Source organism: Coregonus lavaretus (genome assembly GCF_964263955.1).
Source record: "Coregonus lavaretus genome assembly, chromosome: 12".
Lineage (NCBI taxonomy): Eukaryota > Metazoa > Chordata > Actinopteri > Salmoniformes > Salmonidae > Coregonus > Coregonus lavaretus.
The window spans coordinates 15,177,440-15,192,006 of NC_139999.1; the positions used below are offsets into that span (position 1 = coordinate 15,177,440).

Genomic DNA, 14,567 nt, shown 5'->3' on the forward strand with positions numbered 1-14,567 from the left:
AAGAAACAAACCATTCAAAGCACTTGAAGACAGTTGTCAAATGAAAAAAAGCTTTAATGATGTTTGTTTATTTATACAAATGTATTAATTATAAATTACATAATTGAATAGAAGTGGAAAACCGAAAAGATTGGAAGATACAGTATTTAAGCATTTCAGAATGTGGTTTATTGTTTGAGAGTATACATGTACAGTGTAATAGATTTGATTTGCGAAAATTAATTACATGTCTCATTGGTTTGATTTGATTTGATTTGACGTATGACAATCGATTAATGATGACTTGCATTCTGATTTACATGGCACTTATCCTGTGAACTGAACGTCTGTCCCAATCAGCATGTAGTCCTGGAGACAGAAAAGCAACAGTAGTTTGTCAAATATAGGACATGGACACACACTGGCTACAGTATAAGAGATATTGGATGTGAGAAGAGATGTGAGAAGAGATGTAGAAAGCAATGATCTCTTAGATATCTGACGTTACCTTCAGGACCTGCAGCTGAGTGTTGACAAGGTTCATCTTTCCAATAGAGGGAAGAGGAAAACCCTTCTCTAGGCGACCTATAAGATACAAATGCATGGTTTTCCAGTGGCCAATCAGTGCAATGTTTATAGAATGTAAATAATGTATAATGTACAGTGAAACAAAGCATTCACCATTGACCTTTGGTATCACAGCCACTCTCAGATCCATCAGTAAGAAGTTGTCAAGTCCAACTTGTTTGATACAATTTCACTGTTTAGATTCAGTGTTCAGTCTTAAACTGACAGTCCCCGAAATCGGGTACTATAATTAATTAAAAAAATATGTATATGTTTACGTTACTTATTTTAATGATATCCCACTGTCAGAAGGCAGCCATCCAGACCTTGCTACAGTAGGACCATGTAAACGTCCTCTGTGGAATAAACTTATATTAGCATCATTACATCCATTTATATCACTTCACTGCAACGTTACATCAAAGGGGCGGTCCTTAGAAAAACATTTATCCAGCTCGACTGCTTCAGGGCACAGCCATGGCAAAGCAATCGCCGAATTTGTCTCGAGCAGGCGGATCTAAATAAATAAAGTTCATAGCTCTACGATAAAGAAAGTGACCTATACACTTCCTTAAACCTAAAATAAGTCAATCATAAATTTTGTGTGGAAGTCAAACATTTGTATTACATCGGAGGCAGACACATTGCATATGCTCAGAACGACAAAATCGATCCCTTTACATAGCCCTTCACCTCTTGTCTATAGGAGGGACACACGCTGTTTAAATGGCCCAAATGTTGATTTAGACATTCACAAATGTAACAGATTTTGACTATCACTAATGTCATGATATGTTTGGTAAAGTAATAAAGGTGAAATATTTTGAGTAGATGTTCCTAAAACAGACTATAACTATATATGGACATACTGTATTATAGAGTATGAAAAGGCTTATTCATTCACAATTTTTTAAAATCATATCAAATCAAATTCTATTTGTCACATGCACCAAATACAGCCTTACAGTGAAATGCTTACTTACAAGCCCTTAACCAACAATGCAGTTTTAAGAAAGAATACCCCAAAAATTATAATATAGAAGTAACAAATAATTAAAGAGCAGCAGTAAAATAACAATAGCGAGGCTATATACAGGGGGTACTGGTACAGAGTCAATGTGCGGGGGCACCGGTTAGTCAAGGTAATTGAGGTAATATGTACATGTAGGTAGAGTTATTAAAGTGACTATGCATAGATAATAAACAGAGAGTAGCAGCAGCGTAAAATGGGGGGGGGAATGCAAATAGTCTGGGTAGCCATTTGATTAGATGTTTAGGAGTCTTATGGCTTGGGCGTAGAAGCTGTTTAGAAGCCTCTCGGACCTAGACTTGACGCTCCGGTACCGCTTGCCGTGCGGTAGCAGCGAGAACCATCTATGACTAGGGTGGCTGGAGTCTTTTTAGGGCCTTCCTCTGACACCGCCTGGTATAGAGGTCCTGGATGGCAGGAAGCTTGGCCGTACGCACTACCCTCTGTAGTGCCTTGCGGTCTGAGGCCGAGCAGTTGCCATACCAGGCAGTGATGCAAACAGTCAGGATGCTCTCGATGGTGCAGCTGTCGTGCCCTCTTCACGACTGTCTTGGTGTGCTAGGACCATGTTAGTTTGTTGGTGATGTGGACACCAAGGAACTTGAAGCTCTCAACCTGCTCCACTACAGCCCCGTCGATGAGAATGGGGGTGTGCTCGGTCCTCTTCTTTTTCCTGTAGTCCACAATCATCTCCTTTGTCTTGATCACGTTGAGGGAGAGGTTATTGTCCTGGCACCACACGGCCAGGTCTCTGACCTCCTCCCTATAGGCTGTCTCATCGTTATCGGTGACCAGGCCTACCACTGTTGTGTCATCTGCAAACTTAATGATGGTGTTGGAGTCGTGCCTGGCATGAGTGAACAGGGAGTACAGGAGGGGACTGAGCACGCACCCCTGAGGGGCCCCCGTGTTGAGGATCAGCGTGGTGGATGTGATGTTACCTACCCTTACCACCTGGGGGCGGCCCGTCAGGAAGTCCAGGATCCAGTTGCAGAGGGAGGTGTTTAGTCCCAGGGTCCTTAGCTTAGTGATGAGCTTTGAGGGCACTATGGTGTTGAACGCTGAGCTGCAGTCAATGAATAGCATTCTCACATAGGTGTTCCTTTTGTCCAGGTGTGAAAGGGCAGTGTGGAGTGCAATAGAGATTGCATCATCTGTGGATCTGTTGGGCCGGTATGCAAATTAGGGTGGGTCTAGGGTTTCTGGGATAATGTTGTTGATGTGAGCCATGACCAGCCTTTCAAAGCACTTCATGGCTACAGACGTGAGTGCTACGGGTCGGTAGTCATTTAGGCAGGTTACCTTAGTGTTCTTGGGCACAGGGACTATGGTGGTCTGCTTGAAACATGTTGGTATTACAGACTCAGACAAGGAGAGGTTGAAAATGTCAGTGAAGACACTTGCCAGTTGGTCAGCGCATGCTCGGAGTACAAATCAAATCAAATCGTATTTGCCACATGCGCTGAATACAACATGTCACGCCCTGGCTCGGGGGACTTTCGTATGTTGAGCCAGGGTGTTAGTTTCTATGTTTTGTGTTGTAGGTTGTGGGTCTAGTTTTGCTTTTCTATGTTGGCCAGGGTGGCTCCCAATCAGAGACGGCTGTAGCTCGTTGTCTCTGATTGGGAGTCATACTTAGGTAGCCGTTAGGCTTTCATTCTTTGTGGTTTCTTGTTCTTATTTGGTTTGTGTTCAACCGTAGACATCACGTTATCGTCTGTTGTTTTGATCGTGTGATCATTTATATAATAAATATGTTCACCTTCAACGCTGCGCATTGGTCCTCCTCCTTAGACGATCGTGACAGAAGAAACCACCCCAACTGGACCAAGCAGCGAGTCGAGGAGCCATCGCCAGGGAGATCCCTAGCAGATCTCCGTGGCAGCCTCGACTGGGTCAAGCCGAGGGAAGAGCAGAGAGAGTGGACTTGGGAACAATGGAGGAAGAGCTTCGACTGGGTCAAGCCCATTGAGGAGCTGAATAGCGGGAGTTGGAGACAGAAGAGCGAGAGTTGGGCGAGAACGATAGAGGCCTGGCCCACGGGGAGGAGAGACCCCCAGAAATTTTTTAGGGGGGGGCTCACGACGTCGGGGCAGCAGGAGGCCGCGATAGAGCGGTCCAGCGGATTGGCAGAGGAGGCCGCCAGGTTACGGGGGCCACTGGTCGAAGAGGGGATGGAAGGTGGAGAGGCACGGCGAGAGGTACTGGGGTGTGTTACCAGTCCGGTCCGGCCCGTTCCAGATCCCGGTGTAGGGCCAGTGGTGTGTGTCCCCAGTACGGTCCGGTCTGTTCCTGCTCCCCGCACCAAGTCAGTGGTGCGCTTCGTCAGCCCGGCTCGGCCCGTTCATGCTCCCCGCACCAAGTCAGTGGTGCGCTTCGTCAGCCCGGCTCGGCCCGTTCCTGCTCCCCGCACCAAGTCAGTGGTGCGCTTCGTCAGCCCGGCTCGGCCCGTTCCTGCTCCCCGCACCAAGTCAGTGGTGCGCTTCGTCAGCCCGGCTCGGCCCGTTCCTGCTCCCCGCACCAAGTCAGTGGTGCGCTTCGTCAGCCCGGCTCGGCCCGTTCCTGCTCCCCGCACCAAGTCAGTGGTGCGCTTCGTCAGCCCGGCTCGGCCCGTTCCTGCTCCCCGCACCAAGTCAGTGGTGCGCTTCGTCAGCCCGGTTTGGCCCGCTCCTGCTCCCCGCACCAAGTCAGGGGTGCGTTTCGTCAGCCCGGCTCGGGCCGTCCCTGCTCCCCACACCAAGCCAGTGGTGTGCGTCGTCAGTCCGGCACAGCCCGTGCCTGTTCCACTGGTGCCTGGTTCGGCACGGGTCAGCTGCTTCACGCCGGAGCTAGAGCAATCCGCTCCACCAGTGTGCAGTCCAGCTCCGGTCAGCAGGGCCAGACCGGACCAGGGGTACTTTGGGGGGTTAGAGAGCGAGTGGGGATCATGCCCGGAGCCGGATCCGCCGCCTAGGCGGAGTGCCCACCCGGTCCCTCCCCTGTTGTGTTTGGTTGGCGCGGTCGGAGTCCGCGCCTTTAGGGGGGGGGTACTGTCACGCCCTGGCTCGGGGGACTTTCGTATGTTGAGCCAGGGTGTTAGTTTCTATGTTTTGTGTTGTAGGTTGTGGGTCTAGTGACTCCAACTCTGAATTGAGGATAGATTGGGAGTCAGAAATCTGGAGTTCTCACCTTCAGACTGAAGTCAATGGATGATTTCAAAATGGAATGTTCAATTTCAGCATCTTTGTCCTCTTTGGCTAGAACTTCAAGATGGCAGAAAATATGAAATATTTAGGATCCATTTAGTAGCCTATGAATAACACAATAATAAACACATATGTTAATTACTATAAGTTCTGTAAGTCTTGTTTTACCGTTGATCGTTTTGTTGTGGGTTCATGTCAGTAATAGCATCAGCCACTAGCGGGCAGATCTGTAATAATGAACAGAGGGATTATTATTGTCAAGAGAACAGAACAAGATTAACCTGTTGAGTTTGTAGTCTGGCATTACACTGTCCCTCACCTGTTTCTGCAGAGTACTGCGCAGGGCCTTGTCAATGTAGGACTTGAAAAGATTGTACAGCCTGCTGGAAAAGAGGAACCAAATCATTTGAGGAAACAAGTAACACAATTAATCCACATTGCAATCATTTTATGACATTGTGTTTTGATTATGCTTCCTAAATCGGTAACATGCGCTCTCACAAAGTTTTATGTGCACCATATTGTTTAGTACAGATACATGTACACTACCGTTCAAAAGTTTGGGGTCACTTAGAAATGTCCTTGTTTTCGAAATAATGATTTTAAAAATGGTCCATTCAAATAACATAAAGTTGATCAGAAATACAGTTGTAAATGGCTATTGTAGCTGGAAACTGCTGATTTTTAATGGAATATCTACATAGGCGTACAGAGGCCCATTATCAGCAACCTTCAGTCCTGTGTTCCAATGGCACGTTGTGTTTGCTAAATCAAGTTTATCATTTTAAAAGGCTAATTGATCATTAGAAAACCATTTTGCAATTATGTTAGCACAGCTGAAAACTGTTGTGCTGATTAAAGAAGCAATAAAACTGGCCTTCTTGAGACTAGTTGAGTATCTGGAGCATCAGCAATTGTGGGTTCGATTACAGGCTCAAAATGGCCAGAAACAAATAACTTTCTTCTGAAACTCATCAGTCTATTCTTGTTCTGAGAAATGAAGGCTATTCCATGTGAGAAATTGCCAAGAAACTGAAGATCTCGTACAATGCTGTGTACTACTCCCTTCACAGAATAGAAAGAGGAGTGGGAGGCCCCGGAGCACAACTGAGCAAGAGGACAAATACATTAGAGTGTCTAGTTTGAGAAACAGGTGCCTCACAGGTCCTCAACTGGCAGCTTCATTAAATAGTACCCGCAAAACACCAGTCTCAACATCAACAATGAAGAGGCGACTCCGGGATGCTGACCTTCTAGGCAGAGTTGCAAAGAAAAAGCCATATCTCAGACTTGCCAATAAAAAGAAAAGATTAAGATGGGCAAAAGAACACAGACACTGGACAGAGTGGAAGACTAATCGAAGTTTGAGGTGTTCGGATCACAAAGAAGAACATTTGTGAGACGCAGACCAAATGAAAAGATGCTGGAGGAGTGCTTGATGCCATCTGTCAAGCATGGTGGAGGCAATGTGATGGTCTGGGGTGCTTTGGTGGTAGTAAAGTGGGAGATTCGTACAGGGTAAAAGGGATCTTGAAGAAGGAAGACTATCACTTCATTTTGCAATGCCATGCCATACCCTGTGGACGGAGCTTGATTGGAGCCAATTTCCTCCTACAACAGGACAATGACCCAAAGCACAGCTCCAAACTATGCAATAACTATTTAGGGAAGAAGCAGTCAGCTGGTATTCTGTCTATAATGGAGTGGGCAGCACAGTCACCGGATCTCAACCGTATTGAGCTGTTGTGGGAGCAGCTTGACCGTATGGTACGTAAGAAGTGCCCATCAAGCCAATCCAACTTGTGGGAGGTGCTTCAGGATGCATGGGGTGAAATCTCTTCAGATTACCTCAACAAATTGACAACTAGAATGCCAAAGGTCTGCAAGGCTGTAATTGCTGCAAATTGAGGATTATTTGACGAAAACAAAGGACACAATTATTATTTCAATTAAAAATTATTATTTCTAACCTTGTCAATGACTACATTTCCTATTCATTTTGCTATATTTCCTATTCAAACTTATTTCATGTATGTTTTCATGGAAATCAAGGAAATGTCTAAGTGACCCCAAACTTTTGAACGGTAGTGTATGTACTCCAGTTACCTGGCCCCACCATGGAACTTGATGCTGGCGCTGCCCACGTTGGCCACACAGTTGACACTGCTGACCGTTGGCCTGCTAGTCTTATCACTCTTGGGTGCAATACTGGCAGTGATGGTGAGTCCATTTACCACCAGGTCTAAGGAGCCACGGTCTTTTCTATAATGTCACACAGAAAGTAAGAACTGTTGATTGAGCTCCTTGGAGTATGGATAGACCCAAGAGGAAATTGTACAGTGTTTTAAGTGGCTAGTGTGCTAGTCATGTGCTGGAACAAAAACCTGCACAACCCAGTGGTTCCCTAGAACCAGGGAAGAAGAACACTCATGCACTCACATGAACCTGAGGTATCGGACCGTCCAGTTCCCGTGCAGGCTGATGAAGGCATTAGTAATAGCCAGGCTGACTCCAGTACCTGGCACCAGTACCAAAGCAGACTTGGGAAGTCCCAGATTCACTATCGTCATTCTGGAGGATAGAACACAGTACATAGTTGGTAGGATAGGGGCGTGTTGTGAGCACTATAGCATTTATAAGCACAGTTGATTATCAACCAAGAGATGCAGACAATGTATTTGACTGCAATGTATTTGAAAAGGAGACTTTTGATTTGTTCCCTTACCCTGTCAAGCTGTACTTGACCTTGCCAATGGTCACACTAAATTTTCTCCAGAAAGATCTGGGACCTTAATGGTCTTAAGTTTCTGCTGCAGAGATGCCATCCCAATCTGTTCACCTATGAATGGGACAGAGCAAAGCATTGAGGCAGTATGGGCTGTGAGGAGTATAGTGTACAGTGCCTAGTCTTCACATTATGCTGCCTTAAACAAGGCAAAGTGAAAGAAAAGCAATATTTGTGTATGTTTTTTAAGCAGACTGGACCACTCAGGATCACTCAACATCACTTGGAAAGCCATGCTTGTGTGTCTGGCATTAAAATGTGTGTAATTGTCCCGCTGTTTGTAACTTACCAGGGCTTTGCTCCGTTCATATTTATTTTGATCCTAAGAAACTCCCCAGTCCCTGCTGGTGACAAGCTGTCACGGTTTCGGCCGAGACTGCTCCTCCTCCTGGTTCGGGCAGGCTTCGGCGAGCCCCGTCCCCGGAGTACTAGCTGCCACCGCTCTATGTTTCTGCAGTCGATTGCTTTTGTCTGTCTTTATCACCTGTGGCCAGTTGTGTGTTGATTGCGTGCCCTATAAGTTCCTTGTTTTGTGTTAGTATTATTGTGTGTTGTTTCTCACTGTCATGTTGATCGGAGCTGCGTGTTCGCATTCTGTTTGTTTCATGTTTAGTGTTTACGCGTGTTTGCGTAATTCTCCCTCGCCTCTTGTTTTTCGAGGTCGTGTTAATTTTGGACAGTCTACTTTGTTTTATTAAAGACTGTTGGACTTTACCTCTGTGTCCTGCGCCTGACTCCTCCACCACATCCACATCGGTTCCCTTCTGACAGAACAACACACCAATATGGAGTCAGCAGGAACAGCGGCGGCACCCGAATCCCTGGAATACCGGATCAATTACCAGGACACCATGATCCGGCAACTCGGGGCCGCCATGGAGGAAGTGTCCAACACTCTGTGCCGGTTAGTGAATAGAGAGGTGCCCACGCACTCTCACAACATCCCATCACCAACGGCCAGTCCTCCTCTCTCAGCACCGGAACCCAGTGGCATTCGGCTCTCGCTCCCGAGGGCATATGACGGTTCTGCAGCCGGGTGTCAGGGATTTCTCCTGCAGGTGGAACTTTACCTGGCCACCATACACCCGGCGCCCTCGGGATACGAGAGCGTCTCCGCCCTCATCTCCTGTCTATCCGGCAAGGCGTTGGAGTGGGCCAACGCCGAATGGAGGGGAATAGACGCCGCAACCATCACCTACGCGGAGTTCTCCCGCCGCTTCAGGGCTGTCTTCGATCATCCACTTGAGGGGAAAGCGGCGGGAGAGCGTCTGTTCCACCTCCGACAGGAGAAGAGGAGCGCACAGGAGTTCGCACTGGAGTTCCGGACACTAGCAGCGGATGCGGGGTGGAATGAGAGGGCCCTCATCGACCACTACCGGTGTAGCCTACGAGAGGACGTTCGTCGTGAGCTGGCCTGCAGGGACACCAACCTGTCGTTCGACCAGTTGGTGGACATTTCCATCCGTCTAGACACCCTGCTGGCTACCCACGGACGTCCCGAGTGGGGGTCGTCCATTCCACCCTCCAGCACCTCCGAGCCGATTCCCATGGAGCTCGGGGGTGCTGGCGCTAGAGAGAGGAGGAGAGGTAACCCGAGGGGGGCCATCCCCTGCACCACCTGTGGTCGTGGAGGACACACCGCGTCCAGGTGCTGGGGAGGGTCTCCTGGGAGAGGTGACAACAGGCCACGCACTGGGGAGTCATTTCAGGTGAGCAGGCGCCCCACTTACCCAGAGCTTTCTGTTGGTCACATGAGTATTCCTGTGAAATTTCCACAGGTGGCACCTCATTCCCAGCATAAGGCGCTAGTAGATTCAGGCGCAGCTGGGAACTTTATTGATCGGGCCTTTTGTTGTAGGTTAGGAATTCCCCTTCGGCCGGTAGAAACTCCATTTCCTGTCCACGCATTAGACAGCCGGCCGTTGGGGTCGGGTCTGATCAGGGAAGTCACAGCACCACTGACGATGACGACGCAGGGGGGTCATGAGGAGATCATTCAGTTTTATCTGATTGACTCTCCTGCGTACCCCGTGGTGTTGGGCCTTCCCTGGTTAAGCACCCATGATCCTACCATAGCGTGGCAACAGAGAGCTCTTATGGAGTGGTCTGCCCAGTGTGTAGGGAGATGTTTAGGTGTTTCCGTAGGGGCGACCTCGGTAGAGAGTCCGAACCAAGTGCCCGCACTGCGCATTCCCCCTGAGTATGAGGATTTAGCACTTGTATTTAGCAAATCGAGGGCAACACGGCTACCTCCTCATAGACAGGGGGACTGTGCGATAAATCTCCAAACAGGAGCGGCTCTGCCACGGAGTCATGTGTATCCCTTGTCTCAAGAGGAGACAGCGGCTATGGAGACTTACATAGCCGAGTCCTTGGCACAGGGATACATACGGTCCTCTACTTCCCCAGTCTCCTCGAGTTTCTTCTTTGTGAAAAAAAAGGACGGGGGATTGCGCCCGTGTATTGATTACCGGAGTCTCAATCAGATCACAGTTAAATACAGTTACCCACTTCCACTGATTGCGACGATGACGGAGTCATTACGCGGAGCGCGGTTCTTCACAAAGTTAGATCTCAGGAGCGCTTACAATCTGGTGCGCATTAGGGAGGGGGATGAATGGAAAACAGCATTTAGTACCACCTCGGGTCATTACGAGTATCTCGTCATGCCATACGGGTTAATGAATGCTCCTTCAGTCTTCCAATCCTTTGTTGACGAGATTTTCCGGGACATGCATGGGCAGGGTGTAGTAGTTTACATCGACGACATCCTAGTGTATTCTTCTACACGAGCCGAGCATGTAGCCCAGGTGCGCCGAGTGTTGAGAAGACTGTTGGAGCATGACCTGTATGTCAAGGCAGAGAAATGCCTGTTCTTCCAGGAGTCCGTCTCCTTTTTGGGTTATCGGTTGTCTGCGTCTGGCGTGGAGATAGAGGTAGACCGGGTATCGGCCGTGCGTAATTGGCAAACTCCAACCACTGTAAAAGAGGTGCAGCAGTTCTTGGGTTTTGCTAATTACTACCGGAGGTTTATTCGGGGTTTTGGACAGGTTGCAGCGCCCATTACGTCCCTGCTAAAGGGGGGTCCGGTTCGTTTGCAGTGGTCGGCTGAGGCGGACAGGGCATTTGTCAAACTAAAGAACCTGTTCACCTCGGCCCCTGTGCTGGCGCATCCGGATCCCTCTTTACCCTTCCAAGTAGAGGTGGACGCTTCCGAGACCGGTATTGGGGCAGTTCTGTCACAACGGTCCGGCACGCCACCTAAACTCCGCCCCTGTGCGTTCTACTCTAAGAAGCTCAGCTCGGCGGAGCGTAATTATGATGTTGGGGACAGGGAGCTGTTAGCCGTAGTCCAGGCCCTAAAGGTGTGGAGGCATTGGCTTGAGGGGGCTCAACACCCTTTCCTCATTCTGACTGATCACCGTAACCTGGAGTACATCCGGGCAGCTAGGAGATTGAACCCTCGTCAGGCTAGGTGGAACATGTTCCTAACCCGGTTTGTTTTTAAGATCACATACATCCCTGGGTCCCAGAATGGTAAGGCAGACGCCCTGTCCCGGCGGTATGACACAGAGGAGAGGTCCAACGAGCCTACTTCCATATTGCCGGAGTCTTGTTTGGTGGCTCCGGTGGTATGGGAGGTCGATGCGGAAATCGAGCGGGCACTGCGTACCGACCCTACTCCCCCCGAGTGTCCTGTGGGGCGGACGTACGTTCCGCTCGAGATTCGTGATAGACTGATTTATTGGGCTCATACATCACCCTCCTCTGGACATCCAGGTATTGGCCGGACCGTGCACTGCCTTAGCATGAAATACTGGTGGCCAACGTTAGCCAGGGATGTGAGGGTTTATGTCTCCTCCTGCTCGGTGTGTGCCCAGTGTAAGGCGCCTAGACATTTGCCCAGGGGTAAGCTACACCCCCTGCCCGTTCCACAACGACCATGGTCCCACCTCTCGGTGGATTTCGTAACCGATCTCCCCCCCTCCCAGGGGAATACCACCATTTTGGTCGTTGTGGATCGGTTTTCTAAGGCCTGTCGTCTCCTTCCCATGCCGGGTCTCCCTACTGCCCTACAAACCGCTGAGGCCCTATTTACCCATGTGTTCCGGCACTATGGGGTCCCCGAGGATATAGTGTCTGACCGAGGTCCCCAGTTCACCTCCAGAGTTTGGGGGGCGTTCATGGAACGGTTGGGGGTCTCGGTAAGCCTTACCTCGGGGTACCACCCAGAGAGCAATGGGCAGGTGGAACGTGTCAACCAGGATGTGGGTAGGTTTTTGAGGTCCTATTGCCGGGACCGGCCGGAGGAGTGGTCCAGGTTCATCCCCTGGGCAGAGATGGCCCAGAACTCTCTCCGCCACTCCTCCACCAATTTAACACCTTTCCAGTGTGTTTTAGGCTATCAACCGGTCCTGGCACCATGGCACGAGATCCAGATCGAGGCTCCTGCGGTGGACGAGTGGATTCGGCGCTCGGAGGAGACGTGGGACGCTGCCCATGTCCATCTGCAGCGTGCCATCCGTCAACAAAAGGCGAGCGCCGACCGCCACCGCAGTGAGGGACCGGTGTACGCACCGGGAGATCGAGTCTGGCTCTCGACTCGAAACCTGCCCCTCCGCCTGCCCTGCCGGAAGCTGGGTCGGCGGTTTGTGGGGCCCTTCAAAGTCCTGAGAAGATTGAACGAGGTGTGTTACAGATTACAACTGCCTATAGAGTACAAAAATATTAACCCCTCGTTCCATGTGTCTCTTCTCAGGCCGGTGGTAGCTGGCCCACTCCAAGAGGATAGGATAGGAGAGACCCCTCCGCCCCCTTTGGACATCGAGGGGGCCCCGGCGTACCGGGTCCGGACCATCTTGGACTCGAGGCGCCGGAGGAGTGGTCTCCAGTATCTCGTGGAGTGGGAGGGGTACGGTCCGGAGGAACGGTGCTGGGTACCCAGGAGGGACATACTCGATCCATCCCTCCTGACTGAGTTTCACCATGGGCATCCCACGCGCCCGGGTCCGCGTCCTCCTGGCCGTCCCCGAGGCCGGGGTCGGCGCACGGCTGGAGCCGCGCGTCAAGGGGGGGGTACTGTCACGGTTTCGGCCGAGACTGCTCCTCCTCCTGGTTCGGGCAGGCTTCGGCGAGCCCCGTCCCAGGAGTACTAGCTGCCACCGCTCTATGTTTCTGCAGTCGATTGCTTTTGTCTGTCTTTATCACCTGTGGCCAGTTGTGTGTTGATTGCGTGCCCTATAAGTTCCTTGTTTTGTGTTAGTATTATTGTGTGTTGTTTCTCACTGTCATGTTGATCGGAGCTGCGTGTTCGCATTCTGTTTGTTTCATGTTTAGTGTTTACGCGTGTTTGCGTAATTCTCCCTCGCCTCTTGTTTTTCGAGGTCGTGTTAATTTTGGACAGTCTACTTTGTTTTATTAAAGACTGTTGGACTTTACCTCTGTGTCCTGCGCCTGACTCCTCCACCACATCCACATCGGTTCCCTTCTGACACAAGCATACCCTTAACATGATGCTGCCACCACAATACTTGAAAATACAGAGGATCAACAACATTGCATTCTCTCCACATTACTGGCCTGTATGAAAAAGTGAAAAGAAGGAAGCCTGTGCTAAAAATCCTCGATTCTCTTTATAAAAAGGCTGTTAAGGAATACTGCAAGACAACACGGCAAAGAAATTAACTTTTTGGCCTAAATTAAAAACTACAGTTTTGGGTCAAATCCAATACAACACAACACAGAGTGAAACCCTCTGTATTTTCAAGTATTGGGGTGGCAGCATCATGTTAAGAGCTTGAGCAATTTTGACAAAAACAATGGATATATATTATCCTTAGAGTTGTGGAAAGTTGCTAGAATCTCATTAGAAGCTGTAATGGCGGCCATATGTGCTTCCACCAATACTAACTCTGGGGTATGAAGACATATGCAATCAAGACAGCTCTTTTTATTTTTTTATTACTAATTTGGAAAATGTTCTTTTTTTTTTCTTTCGCATTGAAAATTGAGTAGGTTGTCTAGATCATTTTAAAGAAAGTTTTAAGGCAGCAAAATGTGAAGACTGTGCAAGGGGCCTTTCACTGTACAGCAGCATTTACTGTACCTCTGCCACATGATCACAATACATAGCCTCATCTTGATATAAAACCATGTAATATTATTGCCCCTGCCTCAAACCTACTATAGTCAATGCCCTTGTCTGTGAGTTTGACCTTGACTCCAGGGTTGGTGGCCAGAGTTAAGGGGACTAGAGCAAACAGAGCCAGCCAATAGCATGGAGACATCTTAACTGCAGTCACCTGTAGGGAAGATGAACAAACAATAATATATCTACATTACAATACAGGTTTATTGTTATTGTCCAACTAAGAATGGAAATGTGAGTTATGAGTTACATCGTATTAGAAAAAAGCGTCATTAGGCATGCACGACTGTAGTTACCTATGCACTGGTAAGAAAGTGGCGAAGGACTTCTCCTGTTATTGTCGCACCCTGGCTGGTGGCAAGGCAGAGTGAAAGGAAAGAGATGCACATGGCCTTTTATTCACTTATTTGGACCAGGAAGAGCTGCTTGAGAAATGAACTTACTGAGACAACCCATTCTGTAGGGAACAGAGAGAGCATGGAGCAAACATTGTGCAAGGAAGGGCAATCTAGTCAATGTTTCCATAGTTGGGCAATTCCATGACAGGATGGCCCAAAGATATTTATGATGTTTTGGATCTTCCTGAAATGAAATCCATAAAAATATCCTTTGGTGGAAGGATGTTTGGCATACCTTTGAAATCTGTATCCAATTCTTTACATTTGTATAACTAATTTTGGCCTTCTTTTAGACACTACAACGATGAGTCTGTAGATGCTACAAAACCAGTGTTGGTGTCATCTGAAACCTTACAGTGTATTCTGAAATATGAGTAGTGTTTAGATTAAGAATACATTTTATTTACATTAATTTATTGATAATTACAAATATAATCTAAATATCTCAAAAGTACCATTTAATTTTGTTCATTTT

The 14,567-nt window shown here is 48.6% G+C and overlaps 1 pseudogene across 1 annotated transcript; it reads right to left on the minus strand.

The window, feature by feature from the left end:
* Positions 1 to 298: 298 nt before the first annotated feature.
* On the minus strand, positions 299 to 13,833 carry LOC311138340 (bactericidal permeability-increasing protein-like; annotated as a pseudogene). Its single transcript has 8 exons — positions 13,731 to 13,833; positions 7,487 to 7,600; positions 7,201 to 7,332; positions 6,868 to 7,023; positions 5,081 to 5,144; positions 4,930 to 4,988; positions 488 to 564; positions 299 to 348 (listed from the first exon to the last, which is right to left on the minus strand). The product of its transcript is annotated as a bactericidal permeability-increasing protein-like (transcript).
* Between the last annotated feature and the right edge of the window lie 734 nt (positions 13,834 to 14,567).